The sequence below is a fragment of the Podarcis bocagei genome (assembly GCF_964188305.1).
Source record: "Podarcis bocagei genome assembly, chromosome: 10".
In the NCBI taxonomy this organism is placed as follows: domain Eukaryota; kingdom Metazoa; phylum Chordata; class Lepidosauria; order Squamata; family Lacertidae; genus Podarcis; species Podarcis bocagei.
In genome coordinates, this window is record NC_138135.1 from 27,637,850 (window position 1) to 27,653,488 (window position 15,639).

General features: G+C 42.9%; 1 protein-coding gene across 10 annotated transcripts in view; it reads left to right on the plus strand.

Moving 5' to 3' along the window:
- CHST11 (carbohydrate sulfotransferase 11) overlaps positions 1-15,639 on the plus strand; it is a 235,158-nt gene that overhangs the window by 114,168 nt on the left and 105,351 nt on the right. The window lies entirely within an intron of this gene.

The following is a 15,639-nucleotide window of genomic DNA, read 5'->3' on the forward strand; positions in this document are numbered from 1 at the left end:
GGTTGGGGTTCTTGAGAGTCAGAAGTCAGTTTAACAGCTCCCCCCACCCCAGCAATGTTTGAGCACTACCCTTGTAAGGTAGGTTAGACTGAGAGGCAGTGACTAGCCCAAGGTCACCCAGTGAGGGTTCTGATCTTAATCCAGCCCTCTAGCCATTACATCAAGGGACACGGGTGGCACTGTGGGTTAAACCACAGAGCCTAGGACTTGCCGAACAGAAGGTCGGCGGTTCGAATCCCCGCGACGGGGTGAGCTCCCGTTGCTCAGTCCCTGCTCCTGCCAACCTAGCAGTTCGAAAGCACGTCAAAGTGCAAGTAGATAAATAGGTACCACTCCGGCGGGAAGGTGAACAGCGTTTCCATGCGCTGCTCTGGTTCACCAGAAGCGGCTTAGTCATGCTGGCCACATGGCCCAGAAGCTGTACGCCAGCTCCCTCGGCCAATAAAGTGAGATGAGCACCGCAACCCCAGAGTCGGCCACGACTGGACCTAACGGTCAGGGGCCCCTTTACCTTTTAGCCATTACATCACACTGGCTCTCATGATTAATGAGAGAGGGAGAGGGAACCCAGTTCAAATGGAGAGGGAACCCAGAAAACATGGCTGGCTTTGTTTCACCATGAGGAGATTCCTGTTTCCAGTATGTTTTGAAATGTTACTGTAGGAATCCATTTTTAAAGTATGTCTGAAGCCTTTGTTCGCTGACATGTAGCCATCAGTTGTGATTTAGGGGATGAAACATGGGTTTTCTGATATTGTTGATGATACCCTGCTGAGAAAGAGGTTCATTCTGTGATTTGATATTTATTGATGTATTTTGTTATTTTATCGAACTATTATTGCCTCCCTGATATCTTCAGATTAAACAGGGGGTAAAAATATTTTAAATAAGTTAATGATACCTTGGAGAGTAGCATTTCCTGCTAGCAGTGGAGAGGAAGTATTGCCATTGCAGAGGGTGGGAAATGCCAGCCCAGCTATTAAACATAGTTATTAAGGTTTAACAGCTGCCTATTTCATATTTATACCTTAATGAATAACATTTTGTGAAACGCGGGCAGCTATTAAGGGAAGTGACTCTTAATAAATCTCACTCATTAGATTTAACAAGCCACTAAATATTTCAAATGCTACTTGGTGATGGAAGGAATGACTGTGGGGCTTGCAAAATGGGTTCCCACTGATTAAGCAGGAATTTTTAGAGGGGGCTGGTGACATTTGAGAGATACGTGTTGGCTGTGACATGAGAATGTCAAAATTGTTCTCAATATGCCTTTGCCTTGCTTTCTGCTTCTAAAATGAACTCAGCTTAGTTTCCATTTTTACTCGGAGTCCGAGGAAGTTAGGGCAACAGCATTTATTGACACGAGCAAGTTGGGCTCTGTGTTGCTCACTGGAAAGTGTACATAAAACTTTCAACAGGAAGAAAGTAAGCCTGCCAAAAGGGGAAATAATAAAACCTTAGAACGCTTTCAGGGAATGACTGGTGAGGAAAGTAAGCTTTAACCGCTCTGACTTATCGCCTCTGGGGTTTGCTGGGAAACATTCAATATGTGCTTGTGACTTTTCTGTTCCCATTGCCAAAGGTCATGAAGGGAGATAAGAACATACAAACACATTAAAAAGGCCTTAATTCCAGTCTCTTTGCAAGCTGGGTAGATGCAGAAGCTTCCTGACCTGCTACAAGTAGGGAACACAGTTCTCTGCTATATGGCTTCCTTCTTTTCCTCCTTTCCAGGTATATCTTGACCAGGGACAGGTGACTACTATATGTCAATTTCAATTTCTCCCAGTTTCTAATTTTCCAATCTTAAGGATGGTTCTTAATGTTTCCTCATCAGTTTGCGATTTTTAAAAAAGACCTCATGAAAATTCATCAGCAGTTTTGTTTTAATTTCTCCCAATAGACACTTTTTTTGTATGCAATTGTATGCCTATTATATGCCTTGTTTGCAAAGCATATTTTTCATAATGCAATATACACCCTAAGTATATGCACTTATGCACACACTATTTGTCTGAGGAACTGCATTGCACAATTCGGAAAAGTGCAAATTTTGGTGGATGCCTGTGCTTTGGTTCACGTCTTGTTCCGGAAAGTGCAAATTGGGTAGGTTCACACTTAGATGCGAACTGAATCAAATTCATTCCTCATCCCTCATCTTTACCAAGCCCTCTGCATTAGAATTCCTTCAGCGTCTTCTTCTTTGAGGGAGCCAAGCACAGAGTCAATGTTTGAATAAGGCCAGAATTTCTCACAGCCACTGTTGAACTAAGCAGATGACGCTTTTCACACATCAAGAATTTCCACCAGTACACTGGCATCTTCTGTTCGTAGTGCATTAAAGGAAGGGGTGAGAGTTGGAGAAGGAGCAAGTGTGGGGGGAGAGGAGGAGGAGGATGAGGAGGAGGAGGAAGAAGAAGAAGAAGAAGAAGAAGAAGAAGAAGAAGAAGAAGAAGAAGAAGAAGAGAGATTGACTCAGCCTAACATCCATCCGCCTTTTTGGATAGAGATGGCACAGTATATGTCTATGCATGAAGGGCATGGCAGAGCAATATTCCAGCAGACACTGCCCTGTTGACATTCACAGATCACTTCAGAGGAGTGAAAATAGCAAGAGAGCTACTGGGTGGAGGTGAAGTGAGGTGATCATAGGCTGCCGCCTTGAATGGCCCTGTTGTTGCCTCAGTTGTGCGGTTTAATACAGTTCTTCCACAATTTGCAGAAAAACTTAGTTGATTTTTGCCAGCACTTTGTCATTAAATGACAGGTGGTGTTTGAGTCTGGCATCATCTGGGGAGCGCCATGCAGATCTTCCTGCTCAGCTAGACCCTCTCATGCAGGCTGTACTTTCCAGCTTGCTGTTGCCGCATGAGCACTTGTGCTTGGAAGAGGAAGAGTGGTTGCAATGCGTTGGGCAGCCACCTAACTGAATCCACTCCTTTGCCCTATCTCTGCCTCTCCTCTTTCACCATGATTTTTAGCCAAGGGTACAGCGAGGAGGAAGGAAAGAGGCTTCAGCAATGGGAAGTAGGATTTGGGGACAGGTCAGCATACCAATGAACTGCAGCTGCTTCCCTTCCAATTATCTAGAATGTCTCCTCATTCTAGCCTTGACATGGCCAAGGAGATGCATTTTTTAAAAGCTGGAGAAGGGCAAGCAGTAGCAATAACTCCTTGCCCCCTCTCGTGCATATGAAGATAAGTTTTGGGAAACAAGGAAAACTGTCTGTATAGATATCAAGTATTGTTAAGAAGAACTATGCATTAATTGCATGCGAAGTCATGCAGTTTATGGCATGAAAGATCATTTGGGAAATCTCCCCCACCCCAACCCAAAGTCTTCTTTATGTGATTAACAGGAGCAAGCGGTAAAGCTGTTTGAATAATGTCCGTCAAAATTTAAAACAAAGCAAAATCCCTGCATGTAGAAAATTAGTGTGTCATCAGGGGTGAACTCTATGAACAGACAGGTGGAATAGACAGTTTCACATATATGGACCTCATGCATAAACTGATTAGAGAATGAACTGATCCACTGGGTCTTCTACATTTTTCGCTGAACTTTATGAGCCACTTCTGTTGAAATCTACAATTCAATACAATGAATAGTATATATTATTTTTTCAAACGTACAGCCGGTTATGTCTTGTGTGTTTATTGAACACTTCTCTATGGCATGGCAACTTCATATTTAAATATTTATTTTATATTTTTATATTATACTTTCCCTATGGAAGTTATTTCCATAGGGGGAAACTACCAAGGATTGAGCCCCTGCAGTCTGAAGTCTTATAGGTCAGGACTTTCTCCCTTGGTTCTGTTGGTCCTGCAAAGGGGCCCTAAAAACTCAAAGTGCTATACATCTTGTAAACCTTTACAGTATCCCTGGTGGTTATTGAAAGTATGACTTCTTCCATTGTTAACAGATGGGTTCTTGGGGGCACCAAATCATTTGTTGTGTGGCATCCAGAAATCATTCCTCAAAGTTGTTTGTGCCAGGGCACTGTGTTTTCCAAGCAATATTTTGCCCCTGGGAAGAATGTGTAAAAATAGTTTATTGCTTTCCTTCATTTTAAAGCTTGGGGGGAGGGGGGGAATCGCTTCATTTACATTGAAGCCCTATTTGGACAAGCCTGCTCACATGTAAATCCTACACGCGAGTCGTGACAAGGGTGTGAAGCTTTAGGCCCTGCGTCACTATGATAGCTTTGTCCTTCCTCCACGGTCGGAGGCAGCGCTCCTCTGGATACCAGTTGCTGGAAACTGCAAGTGGGGAGTGTGTTGTTGCACTCAAGTCTTCCTTGTGGGCTTTCCACAGGCATCTGGTTGGCCACTCTCAGAACAGGATGTTGGACTAGGTGGAGCATTGGCCTGATCCTGCTGCAGAGCTTTTTCTTAGGATCTTATCTCAATCACCTTCCAGGAGCAGATGGAGACAGCAACACAGGGGGAAGAGCTTAACATGTCCATTCCCTACTTGTGTGTAGGCTTTATATGTGAGCAGAATGCCCAAATAGGGTTTGAATACCCTTATTATGATTTATTTTATTTCTATATCACCCTATACCTGAAGGTCTCGGGGTGGTTCACATTAAAAATCACTTACATAAAATCAAAACAAAAACCAGATTACACCCCCCCAAAAAAAGAGAGCCAGCATTTTAAAAAGGGTATAGGATGTCAGGTCAGGCAAAGGCCTGGTTGAAGAGGAATGTATTTGCCTGGCGCCTAAAGATGTATATCGAAGGCGCCAGACGAACTTCCCTGGGGAGAGCATTCCACAGACGGGGAGCCACTGCAGAGAAGGCCCCGCTCTTGTGTTGCCACCCTCCTGACCTCTCAAGGAGGAGGCACACGAAGAAGGGCCTCAGAAGATGATCTCAGGGTCCGGGTAGGTTCATATGGGAAGAGGCGGTCCTTAAGGTATTGTGGTCCTGAGACGTTTAGGGCTTTATAGGTCAAAACCAGCCCTTTGAATTGGGCCTGGAAACTAATTGGTAGCCAGTGCAGTTGGACCAGGATCAGTGTAATATGCTCAAACCGTCTAGTTCCGGTGAGCAACCTGGCCACCGAATTCTGCAGCAGCTGAAGTTTCTGAATCGTCTTCAGAGGCAGCCCTATGTACAATGCATTGCAGTAATCTAACCTTGAGATTACCAGAGCATAGACAACAGTAGTTAGGTGATCCCTATCCAGATAGGGGCATAGCTGGGCCACCAGCCGAAGCTGATGGAAGGCACTCTGGACCACCGAGGCCACCTAGGCCTCAAGCGACAGCAAAGGATCCAGGAGTACCCCCAAGCTATGAACCTGCTCCTTCAGGAGCAGCGTAACCCCATTATTAAACCCTGGAGGTTGCAGATACTGAAGGGAAGGGGATGCCTGGATCCTAGGGATGCTCCAGCTGTTACTGCACTTCTTGGGCAACTTTGCTTTTCACATTTCAAGTTCCTTTGGAAGGATGGGACAGGAATTTCACTTACTAAATAAATAAATAAATAAATAAATAAATAAATAAATATTCTCCAAGTTTTGTGACAACATAATTGGGTTGTGGATTGGAATTTTGGGTAAAAAATAAACAGATATGACATGGACCAGAAAATAGATTTTCCCATCCCTGCTGGTTCCGCATTTCTTTGTGGCGATTTAGATAAATGTAGGAAGGAATTAAATTTTGGGGAGCATGAGTGGCACATGGAGGGAGGAGGCAGGGAAAGGCCAATAGCAGAAGCAGATGTCCTTGTGCAGAGCTCATTAGTTGAATCTCACCCATATATTTTTATGGACTACAATTTTCATAAAAATATAGGAAATTACAGTAACTTTGATAAAACATCACTAAAAGCATGTTAACATTGTGTTAATGTCAGGTCCTTATGGTGTCCAGTGTTTGGTTTAATATGAACTGGATGTTGCCATGTTGTATTCCCCCTGTCTACCTACAGATATATCATGCATGGAATTGAATATTTAAAATCTATTTATAGGTTGAACACACTCACTTGGTATATGGGGAAAGTTACCCACATCAGAATGCAACACCGAGACAGCTACTGTATTCCATCTCCCTCCCAGCTGTGGCTGGCAGGAGGAAGGGTCAATGAAGGGTCTCCCGCTGGTAGCGTTAGACAGAAGTCAGGATTAACTGGATGAAAGAACCAAACTTCTCCTTGTATTTGCAAAGTGTATTCTTAGAAAAGCAACACACTACAGCATCTTGTAATTTGTGTGGCCTTGTAGGGATGCGTTGGGCTAAAAATAAGTTAATTACCAACCAGCCCACAGAGCTTAAGTCAACCAAGGTTCAAAATTTGCCAACAACATATTTGAGGCTTCAGCACATCTGTGGGTGTCACTGATCCTTTCATTGCAGTTGAAAACAGAACCAAATCATAAGCAATTAGTGACAAGACTTGGCAGGGTAATAGGAAAGAAAATTACTACCCTTCTCCAAGAATGGTCTTGATCCTGTTTTCCTATGCAGGAAGGATCCTAATTGGATAGTATGGATGCTACCTTTGCATACCAATGTAAACATCCTTTTGATGTACAGTGGTACCTCGGGTTAAGAACTTAATTCGTTCTGGAGGTCCGTTCTTAACCTGAAACTGTTCTTAACCTGAGGTACCACTTTAGCTAATGGGGCCTCCCGCTGCTGCTGCTGCACTGCCGCTGCGTAATATCTGTTTTTATCCTGAGGTAAAGTTCTTAACCCGAGGTACTACTTCCGGGTTAGTGGAGTCTGTAACCTGAAGCATCTGTAATCTGAGGTACCACTGTATTTGGATTTTTTTTTTTAATGATTCTCTTAGGTTTGTTGCTAAGTTATTGGCCCAGTTCATTCATAACCTAAGTCCATGGTTTAGTGTTACTAGGATGAGTTTGAGGCTTAACAGAGTCCTCCCTCCTTGGTCATCTGGGAAGGCTAAGAAAAACTTCCATTTTACATTAAACACAGTTTAGTGTTACTAAACTCTGGTTAACTTAAGTATACTTAGTGGAAACAGGCTTCATAAGAAACAATGGTTTGAAGTTGGTTGGTTTCTGCTAACCACAACTAAGCCATAGCTAAGGTTGGTCTAGTGAGTGCATCTTCTCCTGCTTTCCTGCTTCATGTCACACAGTTAACTTGATATACGCATGCAGTTTCTACCCACACAATGGCTCCAACAGCAACTTCAGTGCAACTCTTCCCTTTGTGCCTGTTGAACTACCCCCAGCATTGAAGTCAAAGAGAAAGTCTTCACATAAATGGCATCATTGGATCAAGTGCTAGTGCAGAGAGTTGGCATAACAGTTCAGAGAGGAGCACTTTTCATATGTTCTTTTGGCATTCAGTGAACATCCATGGGAGGTGTAGCATTACAGGAACAGGTTGTGTCCTTGACTTGTACATGTTCACTGAAAGACAGGGATAATGGGAACTATAGAAACTGTCATCCTTGTCCACAGGCCATGTTTGTTGGGGCCAGTGGGAGTTCGAATCCAGAGACATCTGGAGGGCCAAAGATTATTCACCTCTCCTCTAAATGTTTTTGTGTTGCGACTTCGCTAATCTCAATGGCCTGCACTCTCTTTCTTTTCCTGGTTCATTGTGATTTCACTTTTTCTACCTTCTTTTTCAAAATGTGTCTTTCTGCTCAATAAGGAGCCAAATTGCTGGCAGGCTGCCTTGCTTAAAGGCATTGTCTGTCCATCCATCTGACGGAATTGATAAATAGATCCAAGAATTGTGGGTCGTAACTGAAGCCGTTTGATGCTTTGTTATTTCAGGGTTGATGTGCTGAGATGTATTGATTTCAACAAAGTTTAACCACATTCAGTTACAACTAGCAATCACACATGCTTGCTTTGCCTCAGCTGTCTTAAATCCCAGTTGTTCACCCTCCAACTGCTGGCTGCTAAACCTAGTGCTTAGTGAGACAGAGAGCTCTGCTTCATAGATCTGTGATAGAAAAAAATCAGGGCTCCAACTTTCAGGAATAATAGCTCTTTAATTCCATGATAAAATTGACTAAGGGACTTGGAGCTTTGGACGGTTTTACACAAAGCATGTTCATCGTTAATCAATGTAGAATTGCATTTGTAGTTTGCATGGGAGAGTCAGCCAGTGCAAATGGGACTTCCATGCTCAATGACATAAACTTATACATAGTACTTCTAAATGGAAGTTGTGAGATGGAAACTGTACACCTGTTCAACTGAGAGTACTGAGTAATCAGAAGATGGAAGACCTACAGTACAATTCTGTGTAATTCTACTTAGAAGCAAATCATATAATGTTCAGTGGGACTTACCGTATTTTCCGCTCTATAATACGCACCAGATCATAAGACACACCTAGCTTTTGGAGGAGGAAAACAAGAAAAAAAAATATTCTGAATCTCAGAAGCCAGAACAACAAGAGGGATCACTGCGCAGCGAAAGCAGCGATCCCTCTTGCTGTTGTGGCTTCTGGCATAGCTGCGCAGCCTGCATTCACTCCATAACACACACACACATTTCCCCTTACTTTTCAGGAGGGAAAAAGTGAGTCTTATAGAGCAAAAAATACGGTACCTAAGATTAAGTGTCACATACCAGTATCAATAGTCACCAATATCCAGGTTCACTTTTGCTTCTGTGTGGGCTTCAAAAAGTGACAGAGCCTAGGGATTTGGATATGGAGGACCAGAATCAGACTGGGAATTGAGCTAAGAGCTAAAAAAGAAGCAGCAATTCATGCCCTATAGTAGGGCTTCGTTCATTGGGACGGGACAGGATAAGTTGGTGGCAAGATCTGGGTAGTTCTTGCCTACCCAGATTGCTCATATTGTAAAGATAGTTCGTGACACTGAAAAGGCTAGATGCACTTGAATTAGCAGAGTTATACTCTACTTGACCCCCTGTAGAAGAATACCACAGTAAAAGAATGAGTATCAGAAGCTTACTATGTTTGCTAAGAAAAATATGAAACCGGAAATGGAGTAATGTAAGTAGCAGCTGGCTTTATACTTGGTGTCCTCCTATGAATCATAGAATCATAGAGTTGGAATAGACCACAAGGGCCATCGAGTCCAACCCCCTGCCAAGCAGGAAACACCATCAGAGCACTCCTGACATATGGTTGTCAAGCCTCTGCTTAAAGACCTCCAAAGTAGGAGACTCCACCACACTCCTTGGAAGCAAATTCCACTGTCAAACAGCTCTTACTGTCAGGAAGTTCTTCCTATGACTCTTCCATTTTCTTCTGGCCATGTAAATACCATGATATACAGCTGTGACCGCCACCCTTTTGGGGCCAATGGGCACACTTGGAATGTTGAAGAGGTGCCATAGGTGCTAGTAGCAAAATGGCTGCTGTTAGGGTGTGTGTGTGGTATAAGGCAAAATGGCTGCCATGGGAAAATGTATGAGAATCTGATACAGTGAAAACAAGAACTGAGGAGGAACAGCAGTCTCTCATACATAGTTGATTTTTGAAGGAATATTTACTGAGAGCTTGTTGTGGGTGCCATAGGAAGTGCTGGCAGGCATATTGGTGCCCACATGTACTGCGTTGGGGAACCCTGCACTGCAGTAATCAAAATGACTCCTGTTTAACAACAGCTGTAATGCATGAATATTCTCTCTCTGTGTGTGTATATTAGAATACAGTTACTTAACTCATATTGAACAGTGTTCATATTTATGATAATCCACCTTAAATGCTTTCTCTTTTCCATGCAGAATGTGATTATTAATGAGTGAAACTGCAGTGTGTGACTCTATAAAAACAGATAAAAAGTGGCCTACCTACTGTGCCCATCTCTGGAGCCTGATGAAACTACAAACAGTAAACACAAGCAGCTCATAATCTTAATCAGTATAGTTGAAGGCACTGATTGCTCATGTGTAAAAGCTCATCAAGCGTAAAGAAACAGAACAGAGAGTTAATAGAAACAGCCTGATGTACAATGCCAACCCCTAGTTATTTCATTCTGCTTCCAGAAGCAACCTGCAAAATTATAGCAGTATGTCTAATTACTGCCTGTCAGAGCAGCAGGCGTCCAACAGGAGAGGAATTAATTGATATTACTCTAAGGGATTTTCCAGACGATGTTTTTTTATTGTGCAATAAATGCACAGTTGTTCAGTTGTGGGGGGGATCCAGATGTCTTTCTGCGTGTAGTATGACGTCTGTGGAGAAACGGCATTACCAAACAGTGTGCCTTTATTAGGGGGAGAATGGGATGTCAAGCTAAATGCATGCGGAGGGTGGGGTGCTGGAAGAAAAGCAGTAGCTCAGTGGCAGAGCACATGATAAAGTCATAATAAAGTCCCAGGTTAAATCTCTGGCATTTCCAGGTAAGGCTCAGTTTTACACCATGGAGAACTACTGCCAGCCAATGTAGACAAGTGATTAGGAACTTGTGGCCCTTCAAATGTTGCTGAACTACATCTCCCATCAGCCCTGACTGTTGGCCAAGCTGACTGGGGTGGATAGGAGCTGAAATACCACAACACATGGAGGACCACAGGTTCCCTGTTGCGTAGGCTATACTCAGCTTGGTGAACCAATGGTATTTTTCTAGGTTCCTCGCTTCATGAGTGTCCCAAACATCTATTGGCTAGTGACATACTGATGACTCTTCCTTCTATGCCACTTTATGAACTAATTTTAAAAGGGGGTAGTTTGGTTTTTTTAATTGGTTTTATGCAGTCTATAATCTGAACCATGGGTAGGCAAACTAAGGCCCGGGGACTGGATCTGGCCCAATCGCCTTCTAAATAAGGGCCCCTGATGGTCTGGGAACCAGTGTGTTTTTACATGAGTAGAATGTGTCCTTTTATTTAAAATGCATCTCTGGGTTATTTGTGGGGCATAGGAATTCATTCATCCCCCCAAAAAAAATATAGTCTGGCCCCCCACAAGGTCTGAGGGACAGTGGACCAGCCCCCTGCTGAAAAAGTTTGCTGACCTCTTATCTGAGGTCTTATCTGTACAGACATACATTTTGGAAAGGAAACATTCCTGCATCTTTTAGAGAAAATAAATGTGAACCTGTAAGTAATGGCTTCACTTTGAACCTAAGGACCTTGCCTTCTGGCATAAAGAACTTCATATGCGACTGTATACAGCATCAAAGTTGTGTACAACATGTAGCTGGGATTCTCCCACACATCCTCCTAAATAACAGTGGATTTAGAATTTGGGATGCGCTGGTTTTGTACAAACTTATTCAGGAAGTGTAATAAAAGGGAATCCAAATATATATTTTTAAAGGAAGATACTATAGTGTCATGGTTTCCATTCATTTTCTGTGGAACCTCTTCAAGCTGAATACTGATTCTTTTTTCTTTCTTTTTGAAAGGTGGGTGTGGTAATGATGGGGCTCAAAACTAGAGCTACCTGGTGGTAGGAAATGGCCACTGACAACAGAATCAACAACGCAAATCCAAGGCCTATTTGTATGTTCAGCTGTAGAATTTACACACACACACACACACACACACACACACACACACGAGTAGGGTAATTAAGTAAATTGTCAGGACTAGAATTATTCTGAAATAATTGCAGCTCAGCTGTCAAAAGAATAAATTGCGTTCCATACTGCCACTGCACAGTTTCAATGGTACTGGCAGTATTTATGTTGACGATGTTGTTGCTGCTGCTATTGTTGTTAGCTTAAATTTATATCTTTCTCCCGGGTAACAACAATTAAAAAACTAAAGTTTTAAAAGTAGAACAATTTACAGTCAAACACAGTCTAAAATAGGAGGTGACAGCAATTATCAAGATACAGGTATACTCTAACAAAATTACAGCAGAAGCTATCAAAACAGAAGCAGGTATGTCCAACAGAATATCTCTTATCAGTCTCTACTAAAGTCCTGGCAGAATAAAAATGTTTTGGCATCAAAAAATGGGCAGATGATGCCAGTCATACTTCAGAAAGGAGGGAGTTGCGTTGCTGGGGTGCTGTCATGGGAAAAGCCCCTTTTCAGGTCATCACGCAGCTATTGTTCTTTGACTGCCTTCAAGGGTAGCCCCACATAAAGTGCAGGAAAATGATCTGTTCTGGAGGTTACCAAGGCATGGACAAATGTGGCCAGACATAGGTTTTCTGGGTTTAGTCTTGAACATATAGAACCAGCAGAAAGAAGGATATTCAACTGAACTTTGAACTAAGCCCTTAATTCTATTTCAAAAATTACATGAAGCTTGGTAAATACCAACAAAGCTCTCCCCTGCCATCATTGAATAAACTACTCCTCCTGCCTCAGTTGAGCTCATTTGGAAAAAGTGAATCATAGGCTGAAATGTTCCATTGAAATCAATGGGAGTTAAGAGTGCTGAACTTTGGCCAAGCCATATGATGCACCCTTGTGTTCCAGTTGTGCAGCATATATCTCCTGTGTAACAGAGCCAGTGTGATGTAAACTGTGCTGGACTTCAAATGGGACTCCTTAGGTTTTATCCCCACTTTGTCACAATGCCTAGTTTTGTTGGGGAAATGTGCCATGTGTACTACTCTCAGCTCCTAGGATTCGATTGATTTGATTTATTGTATTACTAAGTTCTGCTTTTCACTCACAAGATTTGCAAAGCGGCTTGCAAACAATAAATAACCACAACATAATAGAGTATCACAAATGCAACGTAAATTAAATAGCATAATTAACAAATCATCAGTGAAACAATTGCAAATTGTCAGTAAAACAATTACAGTGGACACTCGGGTTGCGAACGTGATCCGTGCAGGAAGCACGTCTGCAACCCACAGCATCCGTAACCCACAGTGCCGCATCTGCGCACTCGCAGGTTGCGATTCGGTGCTTCGGCACATGCGCTGAAACCCATAAGTAACCCGTTCCGGTACTTCTGGGTTCGGCACGGTGCGCCACCCGATATCACATAACCCGAAGCGTCTGTAACCCGAGGTATGACTGTACAATCTGTCAAACACTATTAACAAAAAACCAAAAAACCCCAAATCCCTAAAAATAAGCTAAACAGCACAATTACAACAAAAGTCATATAGGATTCACGATACTATAATTTGTTCATAATCTATAAAACAGCGTTAGTGACATTAACAAAATAGCAGCCGGGGGGGGGGACGGGGACGGGGACTAAACGCTGCTGAATTCATACACATGCTTCCCTCACTCCTGTGACTTGGAGGAAGGGCAAAATAAAAATGGAATCGCATCATCATCATCACCACCACCATCCTGTTGTTGTTGATGATGTTTAGTCGTTTAGTCGTGTCCAACTCTTCGTGACCCCATGGACCAGAGCACGCCAGGCACTTCTGTCTTCCACTGCCTCCTGCAGTTTAGTCAAACTCATGCTGGTAGTTTCGAGAACACTATCCAACCATCTCGTCCTCTATCGTCCCCTTCTCCTTGTTTCCCAACATCAGGGTCTTTTCCAGGGAGTCTTCTCTTCTCATGAGGTGGCCAAAGTATTGGAGTCTCAGCTTCACGATCTGTCCTTCCAGTGAGCACTCAGGGCTGATTTCCTTCAGAATGGAGAGGTTGGATCTTCTTGCAGTCCATGGGACTCTCAAGAGTCTCCTCCAGCACCATAATTCAAAAGCATCAATTCTTCGGCGATCAGCCTTCTTTATGGTCCAGCTTTCACTTCCATACATCACTACAGGGAAAACCATAGTTTTTACTATACGGACCTTTGTTGGCAAGGTGATGTCTCTGCTTTTTAAGACGCTGTCTAGGTTTGCCATTGCCTTCCTCCCAAGAAGCAGGCGTCTTTTAATTTCGTGGCTGCTGTCACCATCGGCAGTGATCATGGAGCCCAAGAAAGTAAAATCTCTCACTGCCTCCATTTCTTCCCCTTCTATTTGCCAGGAGGTGATGGGACCAGTGGCCATGATCTTCGTTTTTTTGATGTTGAGCTTCAGGCCATATTTTGCGCTCTCCTCTTTCACCCTCATTAAAAGATTCTTTAATTCCTCCTCACTTTCTGCCATCAAGGTTGTGTCATCTGCATATCTGAGGCTGTTGATATTTCTTCCGGCAATCTTAATTCCGGTTTGGGATTCACCCAGCCCAGCCTTTCGCATGATGAATTCTGCATATAAGTTAAATAAGCAGGGAGACAATATACAGCCTTGTCGTACTCCTTTCCCAATTTTGAACCAATCAGTTGTTCCATATCCAGTTCTAACTGTAGCTTCTTGTCCCACATAGAGATTTCTCAGGAGACAGATGAGGTGATCAGGCACTCCCATTTCTTTAAGAACTTGCCATAGTAGATGTCTTTCTGGAACTCTCTAGCTTTCTGCATAATCCAGCGCATGTTTGCAATTTGGTCACTGGTTCCTCTGCCCTTTCGAAATCCAGCTTGCACTTCTGGGAGTTCTCGGTCCACATACTGCTTAAGCCTGTCTTGTAGAATTTTAAGCATAACCTTGCTAGCGTGTGAAATGAGTGCAATTGTGCGGTAGTTGGAGCATTCTTTGGCACTGCCCTTCTTTGGGATTGGGATGTAGACTGATCTTCTCCAATCCTCTGGCCACTGCTGAGTTTTCCAAACTTGCTGGCATATTGAGTGTAGCACCTTAACAGCATCATCTTTTAAAATTTTAAATAGTTCAGCTGGAATACCATCACTTCCACTGGCCTTGTTATTTGCAGTGCTTTCTAAGGCCCGTTTGACTTCACTCTCCAGGATGTCTGGCTCAAGGTCAGCAACCACACTACCTGGGGTATACGAGACATCCATATCTTTCTGGTATAATTCCTCTGTGTATTCTTGCCACCTCTTCTTGATGTCTTCTGCTTCTGTTAGGTCCTTACCATTTCTGTCCTTTATTATGGTAATCTTTGTACGAAATGTTCCTTTCATATCTCCAATTTTGTTGAACAGATCTCTGGTTCTTCCCATTCTGTTGTTTTCCTCTATTTCTTTGCATTGCTCGTTTAAGAAGGCCTTCTTGTCTCTCCTTGCTATTTTTTGGAAATCTGCATTCAATTTCCTGTATCTTTCACTATCTCCCTTGCATTTTGCTTGCCTTCTCTCTCCCGCTATTTGTAAGGCCTCATTGGACAGCCACTTTGCATTCTTGCATTTCTTTTTCATTGGGATGGTTTTCGTTGCTGCCTCCTGTATAATGTTGCGAGCCTCCATCCATAGTTCTTCAGGCACTCTGTCCTGCAAATCTAAATCCTTAAACCTGTTCCTCACTTCCTCTGTGTATTCATAAGGGATTTGGCTTAGATTGTATCTTACCGGCCCAGTGGTTTTTCCTACTTTCTTCAGTTTGAGTTTGAATTTTGCTATAAGAAGCTGATGATCTGAGCCACAGTCAGCTCCAGGTCTTGTTTTTGCTGACTGTATAGAGCTTCTCCATCTTTGGCTGCAGAGAATATAATCAATCTGATTTCGATGCTGCCCATCTGGTGATGTCCATGTGTAGAGTCGTTTCCTGTGTTGTTGGAAATGAGCATTTGTGATGACCAGCTTGTTCTCTTGACAGAACTCTATTAGCCTTTGCCCTGCTTCGTTTTGATCTCCAAGGCCAAACTTGCCAGTTGTTCCTTTTATCTCTTGATTCCCTACTTTAGCATTCCAGTCCCCTATAATGAGAAGAACATCCTTCTTTGGCGTCACTTCTATAAGGTCTTGTAAGTCTTCATAAAATT